The following is a 16,983-nucleotide window of genomic DNA, read 5'->3' as shown; positions in this document are numbered from 1 at the left end:
AGCCTTTTAGGCTCTATATGAGTTAAATAATTTTTTGTGATGAGGATATTTGTTAGTGATCTTCAGTGTATTTAGTATACAGTTTTAGCATTTACAGCGTGCAAAATTTTTAACTTTGAATGTTTGCCTTGATTTTGTTACGTGGGTCTAGTGTATTATTGTTAGTGAATTCTACGAATTGCCTATACGACAAGTACAAGTACAACGCAGTTTAATTGTACCAGGTTTGGAATCAAAGAAAAATGGAACAAAGCATTTCACCAACGCCCACCGTCTGAGATAAATTAATAGAAAGGCTTCTTTTTTTTTTTTTTTGCCCTTTTTGATTTTCTTTGGATCTAGTGGGCAATTGATCGGATTGGATAAATTGTGACTTTTTGATGTCAATTAGGACTGATTGGTGGGTTTTTGGTGAAAGCGATGGGGGTGGCTGTGTTTGTGTCTGGTTAGGTGAGATGAAAGGGCTGTGTGCGCATGGGGGGTTCGTTTTGTTGGGTCAAAGGTGCGGCGGTGGTGGTGTGGGTTCCAGTGCCGCTGATCAAGTGGGTGTGGTTGTACTGTACCTAAGTGAGCTCTTCTGTGAGTGTGCTTCAGAACCTTCTTCTTGTTCTTCTTCTTCTTCTTTTTAATTACATAAATCCATTATAAATTAGGGAATATTAAATGCATTTTTTTTTTTTGGATGGAAATGGGAGGTCTTATTTATATAATATAAAGTTTACACATCACCAACACTCGTCTGTCGGGCACATAGTCTATTAACCCAAGGCCAGCCATATCCCTTACATAACACAAATATACAAAACTAGGATAGGTACTATATACAGACAAAAGGTGCCATTAGTGAGTTTCTCGCTTTGCCAGTGCGTCCGCACATTCATTAGCTTTATGGTAACTGTGTTGCACTTGCACCTCCCAGTTCTGGTCCATAAGGCTCCTGCAATCACAGATTAAATGCATCATATTAGTAGGATAACTTGCTTTTTTATTGGTTAACCATGATAGCACTACACTAGAGTCACGTTCAAGCTATATAAACTTAAAGCCCATATTCCATGTCATTTCCAAACCATGCCGAATAGCTACCAGCTCAGCCATATTATTTGATGCTAGTCCCAAATTAAGTGAAAATCCAGAGATCCATCCACCTGAGTGATCCCGTAATATTCCCGCTGCACCAACTATTCCTGGGTTACCCATTGCACTTCCATCAGTATTTAGTTTAATATAGGGATGGGCGCTATCCATCATATTGTCTGTGGGACTCTAACCTGGATCCGGTTCACAGTGCCATCTAGGAAGTAAAATTCCATGGCAGCTTGCATGGAGGAGTGGATAAAGCTATGTTCGGATTGAGATTGATTCTAGAAAATCCTTTCATTGTGAGCTAACCAGAGATTGCAACAAATGAAAGGAAAATAAACTTGCCAAGGGAGTTGGTGATGCAAGATAATGATTTCAGTAGTTACATTGCACCAAAGCCAGTCTTGCAAAGACATGTGAAAGAAGGACATAGGCAAGATTCCCGGGGATTGACTCCAAGCCTCTTTTGCCTAGGGACAATCTCATAGTATGTTTATGGTTGTATCCAGGTTGTGGCATCTAGGATAGTGGTCATCCAGATGGTTGCACCCAATAGTTAGGAATTGTTTGGTGGGTAATTAGTTGCGAATAGCTTTCCAGAAGAAATTTTGGATCTTTTTTGGGCACTGTAAAGCCCAAATCCGATTCCATACCAGTTTATTCAAAGGTACTTGTTGTTGATGAAAAAGAAATTTGGAGCTGATTTAACTAAACAGGTACCATTGTTATGGTACCACATATAAGTGTCAAAGATTCTAGCAAAGTGTACCATAGGAATACCCTGGATAAGGTTTTGAAGTTGGGGGGAAAGAGGGAGGTTGAGAGAATCGAAAGATCAAAAGTGATTAGTCCACAACGAACTAACCCTATGATCTTCATCATGGAGGAGGAGGGGACCTACGATATAACTGCGAACGGAGCCTTTAGGAAGCCAAGGGTCCTTCCAAATTTGAATAGTTTGTCCATCCCCGACAATCTAGCTCATGCCCTCAAGTAACAATTTGATCCCTATCAAGAAAGCTTTCCAAATATGAGACCCTCCTGGATTTTGTGGATTGGTAAACAGGGTTGTGTTTTGGAAGTATTTAGCTTTGAGAAGCTAGGCCCATAGCATGTTAGGATTTGTATATAGGCGCCAGGCCTAGTTCATGAGAATCGCCCGATTTCTATGATGGGTGGATGGTATTCCTAGCCCACCAACCTCTTTGGGTAAAGTGATGGTCTCCCAGTTAACCGTGTGACAGCCTTTATGTTGAGCGGTATCCCCCCATAGGAATTTGCAACTCATTTTTTCTATCTAGTGACTAATCTTTTAAGGAAGGAGCGTGGTTTGCATGACATAGATTGGGATAGATGTCACAGATGCTTTTATGAGGGTGGTCCAGCCAGCCATAGATAAATATTTTTCTTGCCATCCTTCAATTCTCATTTGTATTTTGTTTACTAAATGTTGATATGATTGTGTTGTTCGACGGGTGGTAAAGATGGGTGTCCCTAGATACGTGCCAATGTGGTCCGTGGTTGGGATACCAAAGATGCCAACCACCTACTTTTTTATACTCCTAGTTTTACTAGGGGAAAACCATAGTTGCGATTTGGTAACGCTCATAAGCTGGCCCAAAGATGCACAAAGGTTTTGTAGGATTTTTAATAAATTCTTGCAGTCACTAGCCTTGGTTGTAGTGAGAAGAAAGATATCATTAGTGAAAAACAAATGTGAGAGGCGTACTTGACCCCAAAAATTTATAGGGTGGATAAGCCTATCTTGAATAGCCTCTTCCAACACGATCGACAACATTTCCAAACAAAGGATAAAAAGATATGGGGATAAAGGATCGCCTTGTATGATGAGTGTAATGAGGTTTGGTGGCATTTGAAAAAATTCTAGCGATTCCTTAATAAAAGACCATTCTAATCAATCATACGCTTTATCAAGATCCAATTTTATAGCAACGTACCCATTTTGACCCTGTCTAGATTTTAACATCCGAATTACCTCCTGGACGAGGATAATGTTATCTCTCGGTCTACACCCCGACACAAACCCAACTTGATAGGGATTGATATCCTCAGCAATATAAGGTTTAAGCCATTGCATGATGATATGGGATAGCAACTTGTATAGGGTATTACAGAGACTAATTGGTCGAAACTGAGTGATCAATTCAGGATGTGCCACTTTCGGTATAAGGACTAGGTTTGTGGTATCCCATGTTGGCGAAATATTAAGTTGCTAAAAAATCTTTTGAATTATCTGAATTAGACTTGGGCCCAAACTGTTCCAATTTTTTCGGAAGAAAAGAGCATGATAACCATCCGACCTCGAGGCCTTCAACGGAGGGAGATCCTTAATATTCCTAAATATTTCATCAGGTTGGGGAATACAGGATAGAGACTAGACATGTTCTAGGAAAGGACTATTTTGACAATAATGCATCGTGCTCCTAGGTGGAGGACGCATATGAGCTGACGTAGCATGAAACAAATTTTTAAAAGCATCATTAATATGTTGAAGTAATAGTTCTCCTGTAAGCCATAATCTCGTGGCCTCTTTTAAGGTAACCACTCGCGATTGACTGCGTCTTTGAATGGTTTTAAGGTGAAAATATTTAGTATTCGCATCACCATAATTTAACCACTTGATCCTAGATTTGAGTTGCCAATATAAATATTCTTTGTGGAGAATGGTGTTATATTCTTGAGTAAGTTGTTATTCAAGCGAGTACAAAAAAGGGGATGGTTTCCTAGTTAAAGCCACTTGGAGCCCTCGAAGCCTAGCTAAAATAAAATTTTTGTGCTGGAATAGATTTCTGAAATGGTATTTATTCCAAGCACGGATGTTGTCTGTTAAAAAATCTAGATGATGAGGGAACCTAGATAGGGAGGAGGAAGCAGATGGGATCCTTTCCGATGCTTTCCAACTATCCTCCACTAGGGAAGGGAAGGTAGGTTTAGTAAGCCACATTTGCTCAAACTAAAAAGGCTTTGGAGATTTCTGCTCTAAAGGGTCACTTATAACCAAAATGGGGTAGTGCTTAGACTTAACCCTAGGAAGATGGTGTACTTCTGCTACTGGAAAAAGAATTTTCCATTCGGCATTCCCCAACCCTCTATCCAATCATTCTTTAATATTATATTGCCAAATCGGGATTTTATTGGTCCACGTAAATCGAGGACCCTGGAAACCTAGATCCATGAGTCCAAACTTATCCATGAAATTTCTAAATGCAGATATTCTCTTTCTATTTAATGGTAAACCCCCCATATTTTCATCTTCCAAAATCATATCATTAAAGTCTCCCAACAGAACCCAAGGTAAAGATACTACATTAGCAAGATTTTGTAAATAATCCCAAAAAATTTTATGTTTATTAAAATTAGGGGAAGCATATACGGTTGTAAGTTAAAAGGAAAGAAATGGAGATGATACCTTCATAAGTGCATGGATACTATACTCACTATGGATGAGAATGTCCACTTGGAAGAAGGGGCTCTCATTCCATAACAGCCATATGCCGCTGGAGAAACCAGTAGGATCCACTCGCTGAGAGTGAGTGTAGGGAAGAGTATTAATAACCGCTTGAGCCCTCTTCTCTGCAATGCGAGGCTCTACAATAATCAAAATTTGTGGTCGATGCCTACAATGGAGTTCATAGGCATGGTTACGAAATGTTTTGTTTTACCCTTGTACATTTGAAAATTACTAACTTTTGTTTATGTTTTTGGGTCCTCTTTATTGTGAGTGCTAAGGAAAATCATTGGATCCTCTCAATGGTTTAAAAGCCAAGGTCTCGGGTTCAAGACTTGGGGTGGGGTAGATTTGAAAATTTCTAACCATGATTAAAAAAAAGGGTGAATTTTTTAATAAAGATGATCCACTTTTCTAGGTAATCAACTAAACAAAGTCATTAGAGAGGTTTGACTTAAAAAGAAAAAAAAAAGATACTTTCCTTGCCTTTAGAGCATGTGGTGGTAAAATAACTTTTTACCACTTCAAATGCTGATTTAGTGCCTAAGAGCATCCTAGTGAGGTTGTTAAGAGTCAATTTAGAAACCAATTTTCCAAAATTGTGGCTACAATAAAGTAGCTAAACTTAAAAAAATTTAACTTTGAGCTACAGTGGGCTGTTAGCTGCTATCTATAGTAGCCCACTGTAGCTCAAAACTCAAAACAAAAAATAATATTTTAATGTAGAGTGTTAAAAAAAAAGTATTTTAATGTATTGATAGTTGTGGTTGTTGGTTATTGTATTAGATATATTATTTTATTGTGTTAAATGTTAATATAAAACCTTTGCTGTAAGGTATATTATAAAGTGGGTTGTTAAAATAGATAAAGTAATATTTTGAGTTGCGAAAAACTAAATTTTTTATATGCTTTACTGTAAATGCTCTAAAATAGGGGTGTTCATCAAACCGCACCAAAACCGCCTGTAAAATGGCATAATCGTATTGCACCGCACCGTAAGTAACAATGCACCACATTGTATCATGCAGTGCAGTTTGCGATTTTATAATATGAAAACCGCACAAACTGCACCGCACCCTCTATATATATTTATTATATATATATATATATATTTATTATATATATATATATATATATATATTTATATATAAAATAAGGATAAAAGATCAATACATTAAAAATTTAATACCCTAGCCGCCACATTAGTCTATAACTTCTATTAGTAAAAAATAAAAATAAAAATAAAATTCTTATCACTCTCTCAGCTCTCAGAAGTCAGACCCTAGCTGCCACACTTCCACCTAGACTATTCACTACCGTTGCTTCTACTATTGAGGTATTCATGTGTTCAATTCAAGTTTATGGGATTATTATAGATCTGTTTTTTTTTTTTTTTTTTTTGAGTAATAGTGTTTTTTTATTTGGTTGTTTTCTATCGTGGTACTAAGAGAATGCTTATCTTGGTTTAATGTTTTATGGATTTTGAGGGTCTTAGACTCTTATGTGTTGTGTCTGGCTCTTAAAGACCATGGATTTTGTTTAATCAATGCGTTTATTTTGAATATTCTAGTTATAATTCTCATTTGGGTTACTTAATATTGTGATTGTGTGGTTCTTTGTGCTTTTGTTTTTATATAATGTTAATATTAATAATTTGGTTTTTTAAGTAAATAATGTGATGAATGTTGTAATTTTACTGGGTTTATTAATGTGCATTGAAATTTAATAGGGTTTATATTAGTAGGGGAGAAGTATAGCATTAGATGAACAGACCTTTTTTTTTTTTTTTTTTGGGTTGCGTTCATGTTCATTTAAATAATTTCTTGTTGGGTTTACAATTAATACTTGTTTTGGATTTGTAATTCATTTCATGCTTTGCTTAAGACTTGTTTACATTATGTTAGGACATATATGATTCAATTGTTAGGAACATATGTCACTATTTTATGTAATTGGCTAATCCTTTAACAAAACGTACTTTACTTGTAATTTGGTAGATCTAGGTGTTTTTAATATTTCAAGAAACTGTGTTGAAGTCATCAAGTCTATCCAAGAAACAAGCTGAGAATTGCAAGTTCATTAAAGCTCGACAACTGCATCTATCGAGCTTAAGAAAGCTGTTTTAGCCCGTGTACTCAATATTTGCTCGACAGCTACTTAACACCTCCTATCTGTCGAGGTTTAAGAAAGAAACAGAAATTCTGATCTGTTTTCTTGAAATCTGTGAATGTGTCTTTGGACCTTCTTTTCTCCTAACCCTAGACATATAAAAAGATTATTTTAAGGGCTGTCAAAGTGTTTACAAGTTACACAAGTGTTGAGTAAAGTTTGTTCAAGCAAATTGTGACTGGAGACAGAATTTGCTCTAGTTCATCGTTCTTGAAGAAGTTGCTGTGTATGTGCACCGTAGGGTTTTATGACCAAGCATCTTCTTGATCTTTATCATTGGAATGAACTGAAGAACTTTGCAGCCAACAACCTTCTCTAGTTGATGATTGAAGTCGCGTACTGGGATCCACGCAATTAGTTAGTCACGTACTTAGGAGCCGTGCATCGAAATGAGAAATTATCACTACAGAACAAGTCCAATTGGGTATTGTGGTAAGAGTTCAACTGTAGGTTCGTATAAGGTATTGGTATTCCTTTACTTATAACCACTTGTTATGATAATAGTGGAATTTCGGGAGTGGTGACTTGAAAATCACCCGGTGGGATTTTTGCAGTTAGGTTTTCCTCATTTGTAAACAAATCACCGTGTTATTTATTTTCCGCTGCATAATTAGTTTAATTGGTAATTTGTTTGTGCTACCACGTGTTTGCATGTTAATTATCTTAATTAATTCACTTGGCTAAATTAATTGGTTAATTTATCATAAGGGGTCAATTCGTTTTTAGCCTATCACATTATGGTTTTGATAATTGAAACTTGAAATTAGTAGGCATGACTAGAATTACTTTGAGTATGGGTAAATCCTTTTTGCTTTGTACGTGGTGTTTCACATAAATGCTTTACATCATATTCTTGATCTAAAGTGAAGACTAAAGAGCATTAGATTTTGATAGTTAAAACATTTAAGTTGCTTGCCACTCTACCTTGTTCAAAGTACTTGACTTCATTACATGTTTGATGTATACCTGAGAATCTGAGATAGTGATATCACTAATACATGTTGAATTGTATGGTGATATATATGTTGAATTTTTATATAGCCAGGTGAATTTTTATACACCGCACTGTACATGTGACCGCAAAAATGAGGTGTGGTACGGTTATGGTTTTAGCTAAACTATACACTGCACTGCACTACACATGTGACCAAAAAAATGAGGTGCGGTGCGGTTATGGTTTTAGCTAAACTATACACCGCACCGCACCGTACTGCATATGTGACAGAAAAAATGAGTTGCGGTGCAGTTATAATTTTGGCTAAACCGCACCGCAAAATACGATGCTAAAAATGGCCTAAAACTGCACTACACCACACCATGAACACCCGTACTTTAATATCAACGATGTCAAAGGCAAATAGACTAGTAGTCCCCATGAAGGTATAAAAAAAAATATTTACTTTATTTTCTTTGTTGGGTTTCAATAGCAGAGAGGAAGTGTTAAAGAAATTAATTAAAAAATGAATAGTATTTGACGGATGGAAAAATTAAGAGAATTGATACAAAATATGTTGTGAAATTATATGTTGAAATAAATAAAATAGTCTTTAAGATGTTAAATGCTAAAATTAGATGCTCTTACTTTCCAAGAGTGATGGACCTAATTTACATCACTACCTCTCTCTCTCTTTCACTACGTCACCTCTACAGTCATGTTGGCCGAGAATTGCGACTAACAAGGGCACAAATCAGACAAATCCATTTGATTTAGCATAACAACCGACAAATACTTCAATTTAATCAAATGCAAAACAGAGAACTAAAAGTCCATGAGAAACAGTTAATATCATTATTCATTATAAACATGTGTTTCAGTGTGGCTGCGAAATATAAAAGAAACTATTTAGAATAGGAAAAGCTCGCAAAGGCCATCACTGCCAAAGCGAATGAAAAAACCGAAGTGGGGAGCTTTCGGCTTTCAACGTAAAAGGGTCAAGAGTGATAAGACCTGCAGTAAAAGGCCCTTTACCCGAAATCAAAGGAGGGTGATTCTATATACTTCTATCGAGTCAGGGTGCTTTTTTATATTCCAATGATAAACAGGATGTGACAATTTGTTCCCTAATATAATCATGTTTGAGTTGATTAGCAAAAGAAAAAGAAGACACACGTTAGTTTCGTAACATGTTCAATCCATTAGAGCAATAGAAAGTCGTGCCCCTGTCAAAGATGTCAACTTTTTTTTTGAGAAGAAAAAATATCAACCGATTGTACGTGCCTTACCACTTTGAAAGTTGTCATATAAATTCTTAAAAGAGGTGCATGAATACGAGTATTGAATGTAAAAAGTTATGTATTGAAATGATGTATGGTAAGTATTTATTCATAGTATAATACAGTGTTTATATCGTATCATATAATATATAGAAAAATTATTTTAAAATGAGTTTTTTTTTTGGTTAAAATTTGTACTTTTATTTGAATTTAACAAGTTGTAAGGCTTGTTTTTAATTAAAAACTATTAGTTTACTTAATCTAGTCTAATAAAATAATATGTCCATAATTGTTTTTTCTCTTTCTCCTTCAAATTTGGATTACATACTTCTACTTCACTTTTATATTTACAATTTTTTTTATACTATAAATATGGTATTACCTAACAATATAATTATTTTTTTTTTTGTCATTATTGTTATAAGTCTAAGAAACTAGAATACCAAAAAGAAATTTTTTAAAAATATATATTATTAAAATAAAAGAACAAGAAGAGATAGTAAATGTTGATGTTGACAAAGAAAATTTCAATAAAAAATTAAGTTTGCGAAATGATGAACATGATGACATCATTCACTTAGATGGAGTTGATTAGGTATCTATGTACACGCTACCCTTGAAGTTCAATCCAAAGAACCACCAAAGAAGGTGATGGTGATCTAAGAATCTACAATGCATGAAGTGGTTGCTGTTGGTGTGTATATGAGTGATCCAATGGTGTTTGACTATGGCCAAACTCATACTTCAACAGATGGAGCTGCTCATGTAATCAAGAATGAAGGCATGAAAGTAACAGCCATTAACATTAGTGACAATGTGATTGAATTTGAACTAGATGAATCTTTTCTTAGTGTTTACGGTGGAATAAATGATGGGTTCTATAATCGAGTTGATCATAATACTCATACTTCAATAGATGGGGTTGCTCATGTAATCAAGAATGAAGGCATGAAAGTAACAGCCACTAACATTAGTGGCAATGCGATTGAATTTGAACTAGATGATTCTTTTCTTGGTGGCTACGGTGGAATAAATGATGGGTTCCATAATCGAGCTGATCATAATTTTTATAAGTACTTGGGTGTGAGTTAGGATCTTAAAGGTTGTGAAGGTATAGAAATTGCTCTTAAGAAACTCTCTTTATCCTCAATATTAGCTTCATGGGAATGTGAAAAGTTGGATCCATTTATTGCATTATTTGCAGTTTGTGGACAATCATCTCCTTACCTACATGAGTTGCATGGGTGGCCATTTGTTTGGAAGTTTATGATTAGAGACATGGTATTTGATAGAAAGAAAGGCCACAACACAAAGATTTCTTGGTGCTCCTTTGCTGATCTAGTTAATGATGGGTTCCACTTACTCAAGTTATAGGCTGTGACAAGGTGCTTAAAAGTAGTTGGTGTTCAATGTTCAAGATGCTTTGGAGTATTGGGTTAGTGGCTGATTTCCCCTCATGAAGATGTCAACTACAACAACCTCTTATGGGCAAGGTGTTTTGAAGGAGAGGGAAATGTTAGGAATCCACATTTGGGGTATAGAATGCATTTAGTTAGTTACAATTCCAAGCATGTTAATCACTTTTAACACATGTTGGAATTATTGATGCACATGGGAAATAATAGAACCATTCGGATAAGGCAATGTGAGCCAATAAAATAGTTTTATGGTTATATAAATACCTACTTATAATCACATTTCCATCATTGAAGAATAAACCAATTTCTTAGTTCATTAGTGCATCTTTTTCTCTTAATCTCTTTCTTTCTCTATGGAAGATGACTATCTCGAATCAAGTCAATTCCCCTACAATTCTTATCCGTCCCCATTAGGAACCACCAGGTTCCTAATAAAGAAATTATCATTTTGGATAATTTGTTATATATTATCATTTTTGAGTTTAATCAATTTGAATGTGTGTGTTATAAACACATACTAGTTTGATTTATTTAGTTATCTTGTTAAATATTATTACATAAGTGATGAATAAATTAATCATTAGTAGAATATATTCAAAATTTATAATGAATATACACTTTATATATGTATATCTATAATTGTTTTTATAAATTTTATTAAGTGTTTGTTTATATTACGATACACAATATTATACAATACATAATACAAAAAAATAAAAAAATTGATTCACAATACGATTTACGTTTTGACAACTATCTCACCGATATTTTGGTTTGTTTGAGAAATTAGAAAGAATAATTTAGCAATTATAACATCTGTAAGTGTAAAAGAGAAAATTTATACCTTTTTAGTGGTCACATTGCTGATCTTACTATTCGAATTCAATAGAATGACTAAATATATATATATATATATATATTTTTTTTTTTTTTTTGATAGTGAGGCTAACCTAACTAACATATTAAAATTCATATTTGATTTAAAAAAACAATTAAGACTAAAACTTGGTTGTTGTTGTTGTTATTATAAGATCACATGACTTACACATGACCATTAATATTAATTGTGTGTGTGTGTGTTTTTTGTTTTTTTTAATAAACATTAATATTAATTGTTAATTTCATTATAGTATGCAATTTGCATGTGTTATTTCAAATTTTCATAAAATACAAACATCCCAATTTTATTTTAGTCACAAGTTTTGTTTAACTTTTTTTTGAATATCCATCATTTTATTTAACTGCATTAAAAAATAATGAAAGCAATCTTTAAATTTATTATAGTAGTTGAACCATGTATAGAAATCCTTTTGTCTCATTTCTAGTGTTCCCTCTTTATGTTATACTAGTCATAACTTGTTATCACATGTTTTTTTTTTTTTTTTTTTCAATTAATAAGATAACCAAAATTTAGGATAAAAACTCAAACATATGACATGATAATGCCAAAAATCGTCAATTGGGTCACTCATCTAATCTAAAGCTTTTAAGGATATTGTAGTACCTGCAAAATAAACAAAGGTGATCAAAGAGACCACCAGATTGTGCTTGGTGGGGGAGTCTCTAATACTTAAGTCAAAATCAGCCCTTATATTTTGTGCATAGATAGTGTTTTGTAGTAGTTTTTTGACATACCTTAGTAAATGGACAGATTGTCCCTTTTATAAGTAGCTTGGGTAGTTGTTGTGCTCATAAATGTTTTCATGTACATAATTATAGGTAATTATTTTCCTGTGTGTAACGATATTTGCCTTAATGAGAGTTTAAAGTCAATAAGTAACGGTTGTCATTAACTAGGCTTTATTGCTTTTGTAACGTATTAGATGATCGGGTTCATCATCTTTAATGATCAGCGGTTATAGAACCTGTTGAAGTGTTCTTCCGTTACATCAGTATTAATGCTCATTTACCATTGTTTGGATAATACATTTTCTAGTTGATCATGACATATTAAAATTAATTGAATCTTAATATAAAAACTAAAAAAATAAACTAATGTGTGATAGATAATTCCAGTTCAAACTCATACAAATCTATTTTCTAATTCTCCTAAAAAAAATCTATTATCTAATGGATACATAAATTCATATTTCTCTTTTTCTTATTATCAGTTTCTTTAGATAGTAAGGGTCTATTTGGTAATAGTATTCTAGTAATGTTGTTTATATTTCTTTTAGAAATATATATAAGTAAAAAAAATGTATAAAAATACATATAATATTATTTAAAAATTAAAAAGAGAATATATACTGTATATACTGACAATGACGTCTAATACTAATGGACTAATAAAAAAGGAAGAAACTAAAAGACAAATCTAGAGTAGGCCTTATTTAATGCCTCATAAAGCTAACTCAATCATATGTTGCCACTTGCCACATTTCAAGGAAGACAACGTTAAATCATGGGAGCAAATGCGGACCACTGATGTTTCTCTCAAGCTCTCTCTCTCTCTCTCTCTCACATCAAGTGACGACGACACAACTTGTTGCGGCAGCTTTGTAGTTTGTACTTTTTAAAATAACTGAGTTGTGACAACTGACAACTGTTATACGAAATCGTGAATGAATATTATCCAATATTCGTATCAACATTCTCAAAAGAGCTCGCTTGGATATCTTTTATCCACTCGCTTTGTTTTTGTTTATTTGTCTTTATTGCGAATTTACAGTTAGAAAGCGTACTAGTACTAGCTTAATTACTAGTTGCTAATTTAGATCCCAAATTTTAATTATGATTTAATTAATTTTAAGATAATCATAATTAATGGGATAAGTAATCAACTGAACCACCAAACAATTGCATTGACGAAAATAAAAGTGGAATGCAATGATGTAAAGGACAATAAGGAAAAGAATAATAAACTCAAAACAATATTTGATGTGCCATTAAAGAAAAAAACTAAAGAATTCAGTGTAAAAACTTTTTCGTTGTCTTCCAATCAAGAAATGATTTACTAGTAAATAAGTTAAAGTACAAAGATAATCAAACCACCGTGTACCTTTGGTGTTGTAGTCACTTCACAAATATAAATGTTTGTAGGGTGTGGGGAGGCAAAGCCCAGGGCTAGGGGTTTAAGTCTTTAAGAGAGAGTTTCACAAACATGTATACTTAGATTAGGTTAGAGTAAAAATTTTATTTTGTATAAAAAAAAAAAGTACAAAAATAATCAAAGAGATCCTCCAAGCTTAATATATCTACTATACTTAAGCTCTCCAACCAATGGACTACTTGGAGTTATGTCTTCACTAACTTTCTGAATCCTATAAACCCGATTGCATCACTATGCCTTATCGGCTGAAAATGTGGTCAAGCTCCAATGCTTCCTATTGAATCAAGACACTCTCAACACTCAATTTGTTTGTAGGTTGTGTTTGGATTAATCTCCTTTCAAAGTACGTCAATGAGAGAGGTTGGGAGTGGAGACTACAACTGAATTTTCTCTTAAGGAAGAGTAGCTTTCTCTAGAGGTTAGTATATTTGATTTTCCAAAAAATTAAAGTGTGGGAAAGAATGTTGTATATAATAGGGTTAAGAAGGGTAAATTAGGTGATCCAAATAACTAATTTCTCTACAGTACAAAATTACTCGTGCATTGCTTGCTCTTGCGAGTCCAGTCATAGTTGCAATCTCTAGTTGCTCTTCATGGATTTCTAACCCAACCCTATTACAATATAAGCCCACAAAATACATATAATTTATGCTTGAATATACAAAGAAATTTGGGACGAAATATAGCCAATATAAACAAGAAAAATCACAATTCAACAGCAATACCTAACATGCTTGCACTTATTACATTTTAAATATACAATACTTTAAGGGTTAGTTTACAGTTAAACTTTACGGTCTTGAAAGTTTTAAATTTAATAATGAGATTTAAGGCAATTACATATTAAGCCTCATAGTTTTGTTAGTTTTAAACCGAAACTTAAACTTTAAAAATCACATCAATTTAAAGGTTCCAATAAAACCCAAAAATCAAACCCAAAAGAGAAGGTTAAAATTCATATAATTTTAAAAGTTCAAGTTTCAATAAGGTTTGATTTGTAACATTATTTTAAGATTTAATTTGAAACTTTTGAAACTATATCTATATGATTATTTAATTTGAACAACCCTTAAAATATTTGATTTTAAATGTAAATTAACCTACTAAAAATGGGAAAAATAAGATGCATAAGTAGTAAACTTTGATATTGAAAATGTCCTAGAAATGGACTGACTCAACAACGAATAAATATCTTAGGGGAACCAATGGTCCAATGTGCCATTTCTTATATTTAATTGAAGAACAACAAATTGTGACCAGATAAGAGAAAAAATTATACTGTGTAATTTGGAAATCATCCAAATAGCATATTTAAACAGAAGCTCATAACAAAAAAGATTGATGAAATCTGGGGGAGGATTACGGACATGTGCCAGGATTTCAATCAAATTTCTGAGTGGGATAAACTCATGGAATTGATTGAGGCTAAAAAAATTGGAAAAGGGAAAAGCTTGATAGCCATGATTTGTAATTAGCTGGATTGAGGTTACTGCAGTGTACGACGCTGGGCCCAAAGAAATCTGATCATCATTCATATAAAATCGAAGAATCTGCCTAATAAAGTGATCTATTCTTAGATTACTTTACTTTTTATTGCTTGTGTAAACTTGAGTTTGAGATGTCTCTTTTTTTGTAGTATGTAACCAGGCTTTATAGAAGTTTTAATGAATTTCTGATTTCTGGGTCTTGAGCTGTCTAGCACAAAGGTATATATTTCTCGCTTTAATAGAGCTGTATCTTGTTGTTTTGTGCGATAAAAGTTTAGCATTCTTGTTAAAAAATAAAAAATAAAAACCAAAGAGATTGATGAAATCAATGAAAAAGAGAAGGTAAAAAAGAAAAGAAAGGGATTGATGTGAACCAAAGAACCAAATCAATAGAAAAAAAGGTCCTTCCTCAGAAAAAAAAAAAAAATAGAAAAAAAGGTCAAGAAAAAATTAATTAAGATAGATACATCCCACCAAGACATATCTAAGATTTATAAGTCGGTTAGCATATTGTTCATTTTTCACAGAGATCAATCTGCCAAATCAGTGTCAAAGTCTACGTAATTAGGTTATAATTGTAAAATATAAAAGGATTATACTAATATTTAGAGTATAATTTTTATATATTAAGATGATTCATAAAGTTAGTTATGACTTTAAAAAATGTCAAAAATATTCCTAATTTAATTAAATAATATTTATTCTTAAAAAATAAAAAATGAGGTTAAAATTGTAATTAAAAAAAAAAAAAAAAAAAAACTACAAGAGAAATTTTTTTCCTTAAAATTAAAACACTCTCTAGTGGCTGGTAAGTGGTAACTTATGATTATTAGTGGATTGAATTTGTGGACCCATGCTAGACGCATATAGATAAAGTAACCGACTATCTATAACTGTCTTTATAAATCCATTTTGCTTGACACAAGACTTATAGCCCACCACCGTTGGTAAAAGTTATACTTTTCTAGGAGAGAGACAATTCTAAGTTTATTATTACTTTCCTGTGTTTTGGCCTACAATTTGTTTGAGTAGAAACCAAATTTTAATTAGCCTAGGTAACTCAATAGTGTTTTTTAAGATTGCTTGAAGTGAATATCAAGATTCTTAAACAAACTGGAAGTGAAAATTTGACCTCGAAGACTAACATTTGGAGTTCGAAAACAAAAAACTTTTTAACAAATACGCGAATTAAAATTTATAATGAGAAAAATTCTAAGTTATGGGCCTAAGTTATTAAGTCTAGATTACCCAATTTAACTTATGAAGCAAATTTAAAGGATTAAAGCCTAAATGATTATTTTAAAAGTAAATTAATTCAAACTAAGCAGTAAATCAAATCAAATCAAACTTAAACAAACAACTAAATCTTGCATCAAACTACTTAAATACTTTACTGAACAATAATATAAACATAAATGAAATAAGCTTAATTACAAGAATAAGATCTTCTACAAGCCTTAAGACTATTTGATTTGTCTATAAACTACTTGATCTCCTAAGAAAATAATACAATAATCTCAGTCTAGTATATTTTTGGTAGATTCAACCCCTATTTATATATGAAGTAGTGTCAAGTGTGTTACATGTCATCCCATGATGAACTTCCTCTACCAAGTATTAATATTTGTTGCTATTAATGATCACTCAGTATGCATATAGTAGATTTTTTGGTAACTACTTGAGGTAACTGCTACAACAACTGTTTGGAGATAATTTTCCATGGTCTCACTGTCACACAAACCATTCAAACTAATACCATTTGTCATCTTCTAAGGCTATAATCTTTAAGGGGTTCTTCTTCTTCTTCTTCTTCTTTTTATTTTTATTTTTTTTAAGAATGTTGTAATTTATTCTTGACTACAATTATATAGTTCAATATGATAATTTTTTATCATCAGACCAAGACATCAATCAGTATTCGGTGTAGGCGGAGATTGAACTCCAAATTTTTTATTCAATCATCAGAAACTTTACTAATTAAACTAACTAGAACCAACAATACAATCTTTTGAATAAAGTAAATATAAAAAAAGTTCGATTAATTCATGTCTTAAAAGACACACGTTTGTAAAACCAAAAATTGAGACTTTG

This window comes from Quercus robur, chromosome 9 (genome assembly GCF_932294415.1).
Source record: "Quercus robur chromosome 9, dhQueRobu3.1, whole genome shotgun sequence".
NCBI classification, from domain to species: domain Eukaryota; kingdom Viridiplantae; phylum Streptophyta; class Magnoliopsida; order Fagales; family Fagaceae; genus Quercus; species Quercus robur.
Note: the sequence above shows the minus strand (reverse complement) of the source record.